Source organism: Temnothorax americanus, unplaced genomic scaffold (genome assembly GCF_048541705.1).
Source record: "Temnothorax americanus isolate GAGA-0224 unplaced genomic scaffold, ASM4854170v1 Scaffold111, whole genome shotgun sequence".
NCBI lineage: Eukaryota > Metazoa > Arthropoda > Insecta > Hymenoptera > Formicidae > Temnothorax > Temnothorax americanus.
The window spans coordinates 76,834-91,003 of NW_027509244.1; the positions used below are offsets into that span (position 1 = coordinate 76,834).

A 14,170-nucleotide genomic window follows, 5' to 3' on the forward strand; every position below is an offset into this window, starting at 1 on the left:
ATCGAATATCTACTACCCATCGGAGTATTGTAAAAAGTGCACTAACTTTCACACGTTTTTTTTTTTTTTAAATCTTATGAGTACAAAATTAAAAAAATTGTTCCACAAAAAGATAACGAAAAACACCACCTAACACCCCCAAAATCAACCCCACCAAACACATCCCCAAAAAATATCAAAACACAAATAACACCACCCCACACACAAACACCACACACACACACAACACCACACACACACCACACACACACACACACCACACACACACACAACACACACACACAACACACAACACACACACCACACACACACACACACACACACACACACACACACACACCACACACACACACACACACACCACACACACACACACACACACACACACACACACACACACACACACACACACACACACACACACACACACACACCTACACACACACACACACACACACATACTTACAAACACACACACAAAAACCAACACACACACACACACACACACACACACACACACACACACACACACACACACACACACACACACACACACACACACACACACACACACACACACACACACACACACACACACACACACACACACACAACACACACACACACACACACACACACACACACACACACACACACACACACACACATACACACACACACACACACACACACACACACACCACACACACACACAACACACACACACACACACACACACACACACACCCAAACACACACACACACACACACACACACACACACACACACACACACACACACACACACACACACACACACACACACGCACGCACGCACGCACACACACACACAGACACAGACATTTTTTAAAAATAGCAATTTTTCGACATTTTAGAACATTCTGAACACATTCAGAAAAACGATTTTTTTTTTTTTTTTTTTTTTTTTTTTTTTTGTTTTATTACGAAAACAAAGCTTCCTCTATGAAGAAGCAAAAAGAAGTAAACCAGATTCAGAAACTCAGATAACTTGTTTTGATTTAAGGTAATTTAGGTCACGGAGAACACCGTAATATCTACTACCCATCGGAGTATTGAAAAAAATGTGCAGCTAATCTTTTGAGGACAAAATATTAATAAATCGATAAAACTATATTGGGTGCATATAGCAATCAATTAACGTCATTTACATGAGTGCGATACACAAGTATCGAAGAGAGCTGTAGGGTTTGATGAATTCTCAGCCAATTCGAGCGTCGATATGACGACGTAATAATTTAGTTTGGCAAAGTTAAAGTTTATTTTTCAAAACAAAGTTGTTTTTTTTTTTTTTTTTTTTTTCAAATAATCTATCTTTCAAACTGGGACACTGAGGTAATTTACTCAGGCAGGATAATGCCTGTTGCATCTGGGCTGATTGAAAGAGGGAGGGATAGAGAAAAAGAAAGAGATACACGGATATAATATACGTTATTAATAAGAAACGGGAAGGATGATTCCGATAAGAGCGCTCGTTCGTCGAATACCGTGTCTCGGGATGCGATTACTCTTCGCTGTGGAATCATAGTTTGTATAGTTTGTAATATTCGTCGGGGAATACGAGCGTACCGGTGTACGATGTGTACCTCTTTTTCTCTCCCTCTCTCTCTCTCACTCTCTCGCTACCAACGATGTGTCTCGGTGTGCGATGTATGCCAAGGCCTATCCCCACTTCGCAATCCCATTTTCGAAACTAAAAGTAAAATCTAACCGATTGTGCGGTTACACGTCGTATATTAACGTAATGAATATTTCTGTCGCGGTGGGGAAGAGGGAGGGATTCTCCTTTGTGTTACGCTTACGAAAATCCGGAGTATCTAAATCGCGCGTTCAGCTTCAGGCATTCCGATAGGGTATTACGAGGATCTACCAAGGAAAACAAATACCAACGTGACGAAGTTGTTCTTTTTTTGCTGTCACCGATTATTTACGCCTCGCGTGCCGTTCGCACGACGGAGTGACCTGGAGCGATATTTGTTTAACCCAGATTTTCCTCGTTTCTAAACAAATATACCTGAGACGAAATGACAATTTTTCGTCAATTCGTTATTATTAATGTGACATAATTGTGACACAATGTAAAATAATTAACGCGATTTGAGTAGAATCCGAATTCTCCGGACCGTTCAAATAAAATTCCACGAGTATAAATTGATTTTGTTCCAGCGGAAGATTATCAGTTTCCGCGAGTGTTTCCGAAAAAGCCTTGGTCCTCGATGTGTGTGACCCATTTCCCAAGTCCGATTCGCTATGTTTATGCTCTGGTAATAAAGATTTCGCAAAAATCGCCGCTCGCTTTGCCTCAGAAATGACGATGAAAACGAAAGAGCGAGAGAAGAGAGATAAGAGAGGAGAGAAGAGAGGGAGGGGAGGGAGGGAGGGAGGGAGGGAGGGAGGGAGGGGGGGAGAGAGAGAGAGAGAGAGAGAGAGAGAGAGAGAGAGAGAGAGAGAGAGAGAGAGAGAGAGAGAGAGAGAGAGAGAGAGAGAGAACGATGTTTCATCGAAAAGCGAATCGTCGTTTTGCAGGCCAGTTCGCACGTCCTTGACACATTTACCCACATGGGGTACCGCGAGACCACGTGCTGGTGTGCTCGTGACGTATCTATGCCTATGTATGCCTCCGCGTGTGCGTGCATGCGCGCGCGACGCATCGACGAACGTATTGTTGCAATATCGCGAGGTGCGCGTGCGCTCATTTGTATACGCGCGCGCATTATTACGTGCCAGTGAGAGAATAAAAAATAATATGAGAGAAAAGTATGAGATTGTATACAGAGATCGTTCGAAAACTATTTATCGCCTCTCCTTTTATCCGCGAAATGTTTTTTTTAACTCGCGGCTAAATTATTTCTTCTTGACGGAAGCGTCGAACCGTCAAAAAACCATGCATCGGTGGTTTTTGAGTTACGGACGGGTCGGAATGTGAAGGTGTCGTTGCGCATTAGCCTCGATCGGCTGCATGGATGTGCGTGCGAATAAGCGCATTGTCTCACCGTTTTTCAAATGGATCTAGAAAAGAATCTAAACTCTAATTTAATCCAAAATCATAAATTATTTGACTCTCTTTTTTTTTATTTTAAAATTTTAGTCACTTTTCTTCGCCAAATCACACATAGACTTGAAAAAGACTGCACATTCACACACACAGACGTGTTAGATGAGTTTCGTTGGCTTCCTATTTTTATATTTTTTATTACCGATGCATAGTAGAATAATCATTAAAGTTTGACTGGCATAGAAAATGATCAAAATGATAGACAGGTGTAAATTATAAGTATTAATCGAAAAGAAATCAATTTTGTTGGACAGATTTGAAATATATTCTGATTTCTCCTCACATGTCCATCCTAGTGTCATCACGAAAAGGTTCTAATATTAGAAATACAATCAATATTTTTAATCATTTTTATTCATTGTAAAAAATGTTTAAAAGTTATTCGCGATCTTTTCTACTTTCCTTCGAATTCTTCGATTTTTCCGAGCTCCGAGAATAGCTCGGAAAATGAAAGACAGTGCTTAAATAACGCGTCTGCTAGTGGTATGCATATAGTTATCTATCTATCTGTTTGTCCACCTGTCTGTTTTTCCACTGCACCCCGCAAATAGTTTGACCGATAAAATACTAAGATCTATTCAGAGGCATTTGTGTCTGAAAATTTATATCGATCGACGTATCGCATATCAATAAAATTGTTCGGTAATGTAATAACAACAGGGAAATGTTGATAGGTTTTATCGCTGTTCTAATAATCTTATGACAATAATATAAAGAGAGGGCGTGCCGGATCTATAATTAAGTTGTTTCTACTTCGCTGCGCTAACGCGGAATCGAGTAGAGTGCCATGTGATAGCAAAAGATTCTAAACCGATTCTAAAAGGAAAAACGGATATACGTAGCCGGAGCGTGGCGATCATTAAGTTTCGACTTCTTGCACGCGTACCATTCTATTGTTAGTGAAAGTGAAGAAAGAAGCCGAGAGAAAGAAAGGACATAGTATATACCTGGCGCAATATATCTTATAGCGCCTTTCTCTATTATATTGTATTTGACACCTTTTTTTTCTAACTTTCATCACATGCGATTGCTTTCTGAAAGCTTTCAAAGTTTTATGGACTAAGACCTAAAGCTATAAATTAGATTTAAGCTTAAATATATTTTACTATACCTGAACTAGTATTATTGCATTGTCTTGTATATAATCAACAATGAAAAAATATAACTATAAAAAAGTTAACTCTGTGTTCTGTCTTTAATAAAAAAGAAAATAAATGAGGAAAAATGTATAAATGGGGAAATAAAGTGTAAAAATATTTGTTTTTCCCATTTATTATGTAAAAGTACCTAATTTAAAATGCATTTAGAGATACAGTGTGATTTAGAACGAGTGTGAGACACAAACTTTGACAGATTGTTTGGGAAGTCATTCCGATAAAAAAATATGATATGAATACATATATCAATACAATGCGTGCAATGCGTGCTTAGGGAGCATATTTTGAATATTTATTATAAAACGCAAATAAATGATGTTTATATATTTTCCTGTTTTGTTTTAATTTTTCAAAGATCACTTCCTACCAAGCATGTAATATGCAATTTTACTATAGTAACAGCAAAATTTTAAAACTTCTGTAACTATTGTAAGTATTAAGAATAGGACCCATGTTCATGACATATTTTATTCAAAATGACTTCCCAAACAATTTATCAAAGTTTTACTACATTCGTTCTGAATCACTCTATATGTTATATTTGTAATTTCAAGAAATGGGATAAAATTCTGGTAAAAGATATTACAATTACAAAAAAAAAATGATATCTCTTTAAGTTAGAGCGCCAATTACAGAGAGAACATGTATATTGCCTCAAAAAATAATTGTTGCACTACATTGAAAAATCTTTACATTGTGTCAATTAGAAAAGAATGTATAATAACAATTTTATAAGATTAAAAATTTTTATTTAAATTTAACAAGGGAATACAAGATATTTAAATACAAAGTTATTTGCATGTGTATTTTTCAATGGCCACAAAGAATTACAGAAGTAACAGTACAAAATAAAAATATTTTATTAAAATACATAAATTTTTCTTGTAAAAAAACTTGGCGCTGCTAGACCTTTTAAATAAATAAGGACAACAATAAATAAAAATAATTCAGAGAAGAATACAATGGGAGTAATATTAAATGATTATCAGCGTGGATGTGGGAGTGAGTGATATGGGTGTGCGTGACTACGCGGACGGCGGATAATGCGGCTTATAATTAAGTATAGAATAAGTTTATTTATTTATTTAAAATTTCGAGGTCTAGCAGCGCCAAGTTTGTTTACAAGAAAATTTATGTATTTTAATAAAATATTTTTATTTTGTACTGTTACTTCTGTAATTCTTTGTGGCCATTAAAAAATACACATGTAAATAACTTTGTATTTAAATATCTTGTATTCCCTTGTTAAATTTAAATAAAATTTTTTAATCTTATAAAATTGTTATTATACATTCTTTTCTAATTGACACAATGTAAAGATTTTTCAATGTAGTGCAACAATTATTTTTTGAGGCAATATACATGTTCTCTCTGTAATTGGCGCTCTAACTTAAAGAGATATCATTTCTTTTTTGTAATTGTAATAGATCACTTGAAGCGCGACTCTTCTTTTTGATAAGGTAACATAATTTTGTGACGTGTATCACTTGGGTTATAATTTTTCGGAAATAAAGATACTACTGCTTAGATTTTTTCGAGATTTTTCGAGATATAAAGATTTACCACTTGTTACTTAGGTTTTTTCGAGGTATAATACTACCACTTTCTTTTTTTTTTAGGTAACAACATATACACTACTATACGTGTACTTGGCGCCTTTTTTTACATTTTTTTAAAAAAGGTAATTTTGTGCGGATATCACGCCTTTTTGTAGTATATTACGCATTGTGTAAACAGTATGTACAGGATAAAGCTATTTGGAGGTATAATACTACCACTTTGTTTTTTTCGAGGTAACAACATAACAGGGTAACAACATAATACATATACACTATTATGCGTGTACTTGGCGCTCATTTTACCTTTTTTTTAAAAAGGTAATTTTGTACGGATATCACGCCTTTTTGTAGTGTTACGCATCTTAATCTTATAAACAATATATCTTATAATCTCATAAACCGTATATAATACAAGGTATGAAGCTAAAAGTGTTACGGACTATTATTTCTAAAGAAAACAACAATTTAATATTTTGCTCAGTTTTTTAAAAATAATAATCTGTAACCCTTTTAGTTGTACACCTTGTATATATTTTTCAATTTCAACATAAAACATAATCGCAATAAAGCATGATTAATGTTAATAAGTCGTTAACTGTAAAATTCTTTATTTATTTTTATTTGCGTGTCTTACTAAATGTTGTTCGCAACTGTATATGTACCGATATCTTCAGGTATCGATATTTTTGATAATTATTTTTACGTCAGACATAATTTTAATTCATCCAATTTTTATTATGACTAAACATAATTTTTGTCCAATTTTTATTATGTCTAGACATAATTTTAATTCAGCGATTTTTATTATGTCATGACATAATTTTAATTCTGCCGCTAGGGAAATTTTAAGTCGATTTTTATGAATCAAGCTTGAATTCAATGTTTAGGTGTCACAGGTTGCCGATGACGAGGTCCACATAGTACGCTCTATAGTTTTCGGTGTCCAGGTGTATTAATACCTTGAATTCGATGGCCACGTGTTCCAAGTTGCCGATGACGAGGTCCACATAGTGCGCTTCGTAGTTTTCGGTGTCTACATGTATTAATACCTCGAATTCGATATCTACGTGTCCTACATTGGGTACGTTCAGCCGATACTTTGCTAGCCTAGCAATCGTGAGCAGTCGCTCGTTTTCGCTCGTTTCCTCTTTTTTGACTTACTGGATTAAAAAGAGAGGAAACGAGCAAAAACGAGCAACTGCTCACGATTGCTAAGCTAGCGGAGTATCGGCTGAACGCACATATTCAGATTTAAAGTTATTAATACACCTAGACACCAAAAACTATGATGCGCACTATGTGGACCTCGTCATCAGCAACCTGGGACACCTAGACATCAATTTCAAGGTATTAATACACGTAGACACCGAAAACTACGGAGCGCACTATGTGGACCTCGTCATCGGCAACCTGGGACACCTAAACATCGAATTCAAGGTATTAATACACGTAGACACCGAAAACTACGGAGCGCACTATGTGGACCTTGTCATCGGCAACCTGGGACACCTAGACATCGAATTCAACGTACAATTACACCTGGACACCGAAAACTATGAAGCGCACTATCTGGATCTCGTCATCGGCAACCTGGGATACGTGAACATCGAATTCAAGGTATTAATACACGTAGACACCGAAAACTACGGAGCGCACTGTGTGGACCTCGTCATCGGCAACCTGGGACACGTAGACATCGCATTCAACGTATTATTACACCTGGACACCTAAAACTACGAAGCGCACTATGTGGACCTTGTCATCGGCAACCTGGGACACCTAGACATCAAATTCAACGTACGATTACACCTGGACACCGGAAACTATGAAGCGCACTATCTGGATCTCGTCATCGGCAACCTGGGACACGTGAACATCAAATTCGAGGTATTATTACACCTAGACACCGAAAACTACGCAGCGCGATATCTGGACCTCGTCATCGGCAACCTGAGACACGTGGACACCGAAAACTACGGAGCGCACTATGTGGACCTTGTCATCGGCAACCTGGGACACCTAGACATCGAATTCAACGTACGATTACACCTGGACACTGAAAACTATGAAGCGCATTATCTGGATCTTGTCATCGGCAACCTGGGATACGTGAACATCGAATTCAAGGTATTAATACACGTAGACACCGAAAACTACGGAGCGCACTGTGTGGACCTCGTCATCGGCAACCTGGGACACGTAGACATCGCATTCAACGTATTATTACACCTGGACACCAAAAACTATGATGCGCACTATGTGAACCTCGTCATCGGCAACCTGGGACACGTGGACATCGAATTCAAGGTATTAATACACGTAGACACCGAAAACTACGGAGCGCACTATGTGGACCTCGTCATCGGCAACCTGGGACACGTAGACATCGAATTCAACGTATTATTACACCTGGACACCGAAATCTATGAAGCGCATTATCTGGATCCCGTCATCGGCAACCTGGGACACGTGGACATCGAATTCAAGATATTAATACACGTAGACACCAAAAACTACGGAGCGCACTATGCGGACCTCGTCATCGGCAACCTGGGACACGTAGACATCGAATTCAACGTATTATTACACCTGAACACCGAAAACTATAAAGCGCACTATTTGGACCTCGTCATCGGCAACCTGGGATACATAGACATCAAATTCAAGCTTGATTCATAAGAATCGACTTAAAAATTCCCTAGCGGCACTTTCTGCCAAGCGTAGAGAACCTTCTTTTCCGTTGACTCAATATTTATTATATATATACCTAATTTACACCTAAATAGAAATCTTCCTCCTGACCGATAAGTCTATCGACCTAATTTCGAAATACGCGCGCGATATCGAAACTGGCGATACCTGCGCCGCCAGCGTCGAAAAAGTGAAAGGGACGTTTCTCTGATAATCATAATAATATTGAATGAGAGCGTTAGGAGTATCTTAAAAATAAATTTTCACATTTGGACTTTGCGTCGCAATATCTCCGCTCGTAAGGCACGTAGCGGAATATTATGAGAGAAACCCCCCCCCCCCCTAATTGGACCCCAAGCTATCGATCAAGCCTACTTAGAACTTGATCCGTTCACTCGTTATCGAGATCTCAACATCTCGGGTACTCGCAACCCGTCGCGTCGCGTAAAAGAGTCACGGTCGGTCTCGCTCCGCGTGTACTTGGCGCGAGACACTACCGTGTCTCTTGATCGAGAATGTCGAAATGTTGGAAAGACGCCGAAGTTTCGACCGTCGTTATCGAAAATAAAATCATTCTAATTTTATTCGTGTGGGCAAATGAGCAATCAAAGCCAGAAAAAAGAAACTTGCTATATTAGCAATACTAATTGGTTTTCTATTACTTTTGACAAATCCGTATATTTTCATTTCGTTAATTCAGAATCTAATAAGTATTATCATTTTATTCGAGTAATAAATTTGCCGTTCAAATTATTACACGAATAAAGTTTGCGAAAAAATCAGCCTTTCAAAACAGGCAGCAAATATTTCAGACTTAAACGTTAAAAATACTTATTTTATGAAAAATGTTGAATATTCAAAACACTAACGTAGTTTGATATTAATATTAATAACTTGAACTAGAACTGCTAAATATTTTATGATGCCTTTATATAAATCCAACGGAGAAACTTGAATGTTTCGTTTCAAGTTGACCGTTCCGCAAAATTTATGCACTCTTTTATATGTAACAGATGCAAATTTGTACATTCAACGTGCGTAATTTCGTCGTGAATTACACGCACGCAACATCCAACAATTACAACAAACACCTACGGCACCTATACGGCACGCCTCGTCGTTCTTTTTTTTATCAGTTATCGAGATTGAAAAAAGTCATGGACAGCCTCGACTTTGACCGAAAAATTATTTAATATGATTACGCGAGAGGCAAATATCTCGATTGGAATGTGGCTCGTTTCTTTTCACGCGGGAATTCGAGCGGGATGATTTTCAAGGTTGAAGGGAAAATTGGGTACGTGAAGCTCGACGCTGCAAAAGGTAAGGCCGATGATAATGATTGGCGACCGTAATGACCGGTAATTTCCCTGAGAAATAATTTCGGTTGAGCTGGACGCGCAACGAGAGATTGATTGATTGATTGATGGTATTTATTATGCCCTAGTCAGTGACTTTAGGCAAATAATGACAAATAAATGTATAAACTTATATATAAAAATAAAATAAATTAAAAGTAAGAATAATAATAATGATATCTAATATTTTAAATCTGATATCTGCGGATGTAAGTTACGTTGACGCTGGAGATGAGGACTAATTAAACCTGAAGAACAAATGTACAATGCGTTGACACCCTTGAAGGAAGAAAGATAAGAAGAGAGAGAGAGAGAGAGAGAGAGAGAGAGAAGAGATAGAGAAGATAGAGAGAGAGAGAGATAGAGGAAAGATAGAGAGAGGATAGATAAGAGGAGAGAGAGAGAAGAGAGAGGAGATGAGAGAGCGAGACAAGAGGAGAGAGAGAGAGAAGAGCGCGAGTCGAGAGAGCGAGAGAGAGCGCGAGCGCGATAGAGAGAGAGAGAGAAGAGCGCTCTCCTCTCTCTGCTCTCCTCCTCGCCCTCGCTCGCTCTCTCTCCTCTCGCGCCTCTGCTCGCCGCGCTCGAGCCTCGCCGCGCGCTCGCGCCTAGAGCGCGGCGCGCGCGCGCGGCGCGCGCGCCGCTCGTCCGCTGCTCTCGCGCGCTTTTTGCTTGCTTGCTTGCTTCTTGCTGGTTTTCTTATGCCTCTCCTGCTTTCGCAAATTATGACCTATAATGTCTCACTTATTATAAACATAAAATAAATTAAAAGTAAGAACAATAATAATGATATCTAATATTTTAAATCTGATATCTGCGGATGTAAGTTACGTTGACGCTGGAGATGAGGACTAATTAAACCTGAAGAACAAATGTACAATGCGTTGACACCCTTGAAGGAAGAAACACTAAGCAGTTGAAAGGCCTGCAGTGGAACTCTGAACAGAGCTAAGTTCGAGCGAGAAAAGGTGATCATGCAGTTTATTTTTAAATTCGGCAATGGACTGTGATGACACAATATAGCTAGGAAGAGAGTTCCACATGTAGACGCCTGCCAAATGGAAGGACCTTTGATATAAATCGGTTCTATGAGTGGGAACATGGAAGGAGTGTTGTACTGCCAGACGTGATGATCGCCTGACAGAGGAATCAGAATCGCTGAAGATTTCAGAAAGGTAGCTGGGAGACTTGTTGTGATAAACCTTGTACATCTCTATACCCAGAAAATACAAGCGCCTATTTTTTACCGACAACCAACCGAGTCGATGTCGGTAAGGCGTGATGAACACATCACGCCTTAGGTTGTAAATAAAGCGAATCGCGCAATTAATGAGCCTCTGGAGCTTGATGTTAAGCTCTTCAGAAGCGTCATTGTAAACGAGGGAACAATAGTCGAGCAAAGGCCAAATCAACGAGGTCACTAGTTTCACGCGTAGATTTAATGATAGAGAGTTCTTATGGAACTTTAGTTTATAAAGCGTGAAGTGTACCCTCTTAGAAATGTGCGAGACGTGGCCCTCCCAAGACAGGTCAGAGCGGATGAAGACTCCCAAGTTCCGCGTCTCGTTAACAAATGGAATAGACGCGCCATTAACCGAAATAAGAGGTAAGTCATTAATATTTAATTGCTGTACATAACGTCTGCTACCCAGTATCAAGACCTTAGATTTAGTAAGGTTAAAAGTTAGTCCATTGGTAGCAGCAAATTCGGAAATGACGCCCACATCATGCGCCACTAGCTGCAATGCAGTATTAAGCTGAGCGAAAAGGGACCTGCGATAAATCTGCGTGTCATCAGCAAAAATTAAGTAACTGGTAAACCTGAGGAAAGCTCCAATGTCGTTGATGAATGATGAAAAAAGAAGTGGGCCAAGGACTGATCCCTGCGGGACACCAGAGGTGACCGACAGCCAGTCAGAGAGCTCACCATCGAGATCGACAACAGCTTGTGAGCGGCCTGTAAGATATGAGAAAATTAGTTTAAGAGCAAGATCGGAAAACCCTAATTTCCTTAATTTAGTCAGAAGTAGCTGATGACAGACAGTGTCGAATGCCTTGCTAAAATAAAAAAAACAAGGATCAATACCTCGCCCACATCAACACCGCTTTTAATATCATGAAGCAATCGCAGAAGAGCAGACTGGGTGGAATAACCCTTACGGTATCCTGATTGCCGTTCATCGAGGATGTGGTGAGAATTAATAAAATCTACGATCTGACTGTGTAGTATCTTTTCGAACCACTTGGAGAGCTCACACAGATTGGCTATAGGCCTGGTATCAGAGGGGGTAATTGGCGATTTAACTTTTGATAACGGGCGCAATATGGCACGTTTCCACGCTGAAGGGAAATAACCTATTATGAGGCAACAATTGAAAAAAGATATTAAGAGATTGCCAATGTGAGGCAGGGCGAGGGCTAAGGCATGAAGTGGTAACTGATCGCAACCTGAGGCCAGAGAGACAGTAGAAGGGGAAGCCACTAAGGAACAGAGATTGTCAAAAGTTATCTGGGAAAAACTAAAAGTGGTTCGTCTGGTACTATTGATGAGAGGATGTCAGAAAATTGAGACTGCGAACAAGAGGAATAGCAATTAGAGATAGAGGCATAATGTGCATTCAGAAGATCGCGTGAAAAGAAGTTGAGAGGAGAAAAAAGAGGTGATTCAATAAGACCAAGATTTGCAAGAACACGCCATATCTTGGAAGAATCAGAAATAAAGCCTAACCTCTCCATGTTGAAGTGTTCTCTGGCCTTCCTCAAGTCTAGAGTGAGACTGTTCCTAAATGCCCTGTAAATGTGAAGATCTAGAACATTGCCAGATCTTCGGGCTATGCTATAAAGTCGGTTCCGGTGCCGAATCCTCTGAGCAAGAGCACCAGTGAGCCAGGGCGCAGACGGACGAGATACGTGAAAAGTGTGAATGGGTGCATACAGGTCAAGGCTGGCCCTGAAATCACCGGTAATAGTGCCCAAGAGACCATCCAAGTCAGACTCGCCAAGACTCATCTGCCCAAAATCTCTCGAGAAAGATGAAGACAACGCAGAGATAATAGTATCAATGAATCCCTGTCTGTCGAATCTCTTGTAGCTACGTCGAACCAGAGTACGGTTCGAGTAGGGCGGAACATCAAAAGAAAAGGTTAACTCAATAAGATCATGACCATTAATAAAGGGGGTCTCAGACTTGCGAAACAATAAAATCTTATGTAAACTATCGACTATAAAAACATCAAGCCATGAGTCTGAAGAACGAGTATGGAAAATCGGCTGCGACTCAACAATGTTAAGGGACAATTGAGAGACCATATCTTTAAGGTGATTAGATTCGTATGAAGAGGCAAGGAGATTACAGTTAAGATCACCTGAAATGATAATATGTTTATAGTTTTGCATGTGTGTAGTAAGGGTGTCAACAAACTTAGCAAAGTTCTTTCCTCTAGGTCTACGATACATAGAGGTGAACAAAAGAGGCTCGCATGCATTACCTCGTACATCAAGAATGAGAAATTCAGGCTCATTCGAGAAGGCAGATGGCGACGACGCTAAAACTTTGGCTTGCAATGAATCGTGTATATAACAAGCGACTCCACCTCCCTCCCTGCCCTCCCTATCCACCCGTAACAAGTAGTATCCTGAGATACGCACTAAATCATCAGAAATATGCGAGTGAAGCCAGGTCTCCGAAATTGAGATTATGTGGAAAAAATTTGACGCTAAGAAGGCCTGGATTGACTCGAGATGGGCAGGAAGGGAGCTGGCATTGAAGCATGCTATCCCAAGGCGAGCTCTCAAAGCAGGAGAAGTAACATCCGCAGTAACAGATCAGTGAAGCTCCGCAAGATCAGCGTCGGAGGCTATGGAAATTGGAGGGTAACCTTGGTCCTTACGGACAAAGATCTTACCATCCCTACACCACACGTACTTGAAAGCCAGTTGCCTAGCTCTCACCCTCGTCCGACGCAACAGATTATAAGCGTCGATAGGAAGGAGTTCGTTTAAATATATTTTCCCAGGAATATTTCTGGAGAAAACCTCCTCGATAGTTAGACCATGCCTTCGACGCATGACTCGGAAAATGTAGTCACGGACCTCGCGCGACTTAAGCACAACTATAATCGATTTTTTAGAGCCGCGGGCCTGAGAGTCGGGGACAGAGATGGAGGCAGGCCCCCCACCCAGCGCCGCGGACGCGCCCACCGCCACATCACGGATCTCAAGAACATCCGCAAGAAGTCGAGAAATATCAAGAGAAAGAAAAACGCTTTTAACGAGCTCACTCGATGTGTCAGTGAAGTAGCCTGGAATGCCAGAGATA

General features: G+C 39.8%; 1 protein-coding gene across 1 annotated transcript in view; it reads right to left on the minus strand.

The window, feature by feature from the left end:
* Ftz-f1 (ftz transcription factor 1) overlaps window positions 1-14,170 on the minus strand; it is a 139,165-nt gene that overhangs the window by 42,769 nt on the left and 82,226 nt on the right. The gene's annotated exons all lie outside the window — the stretch shown is intronic.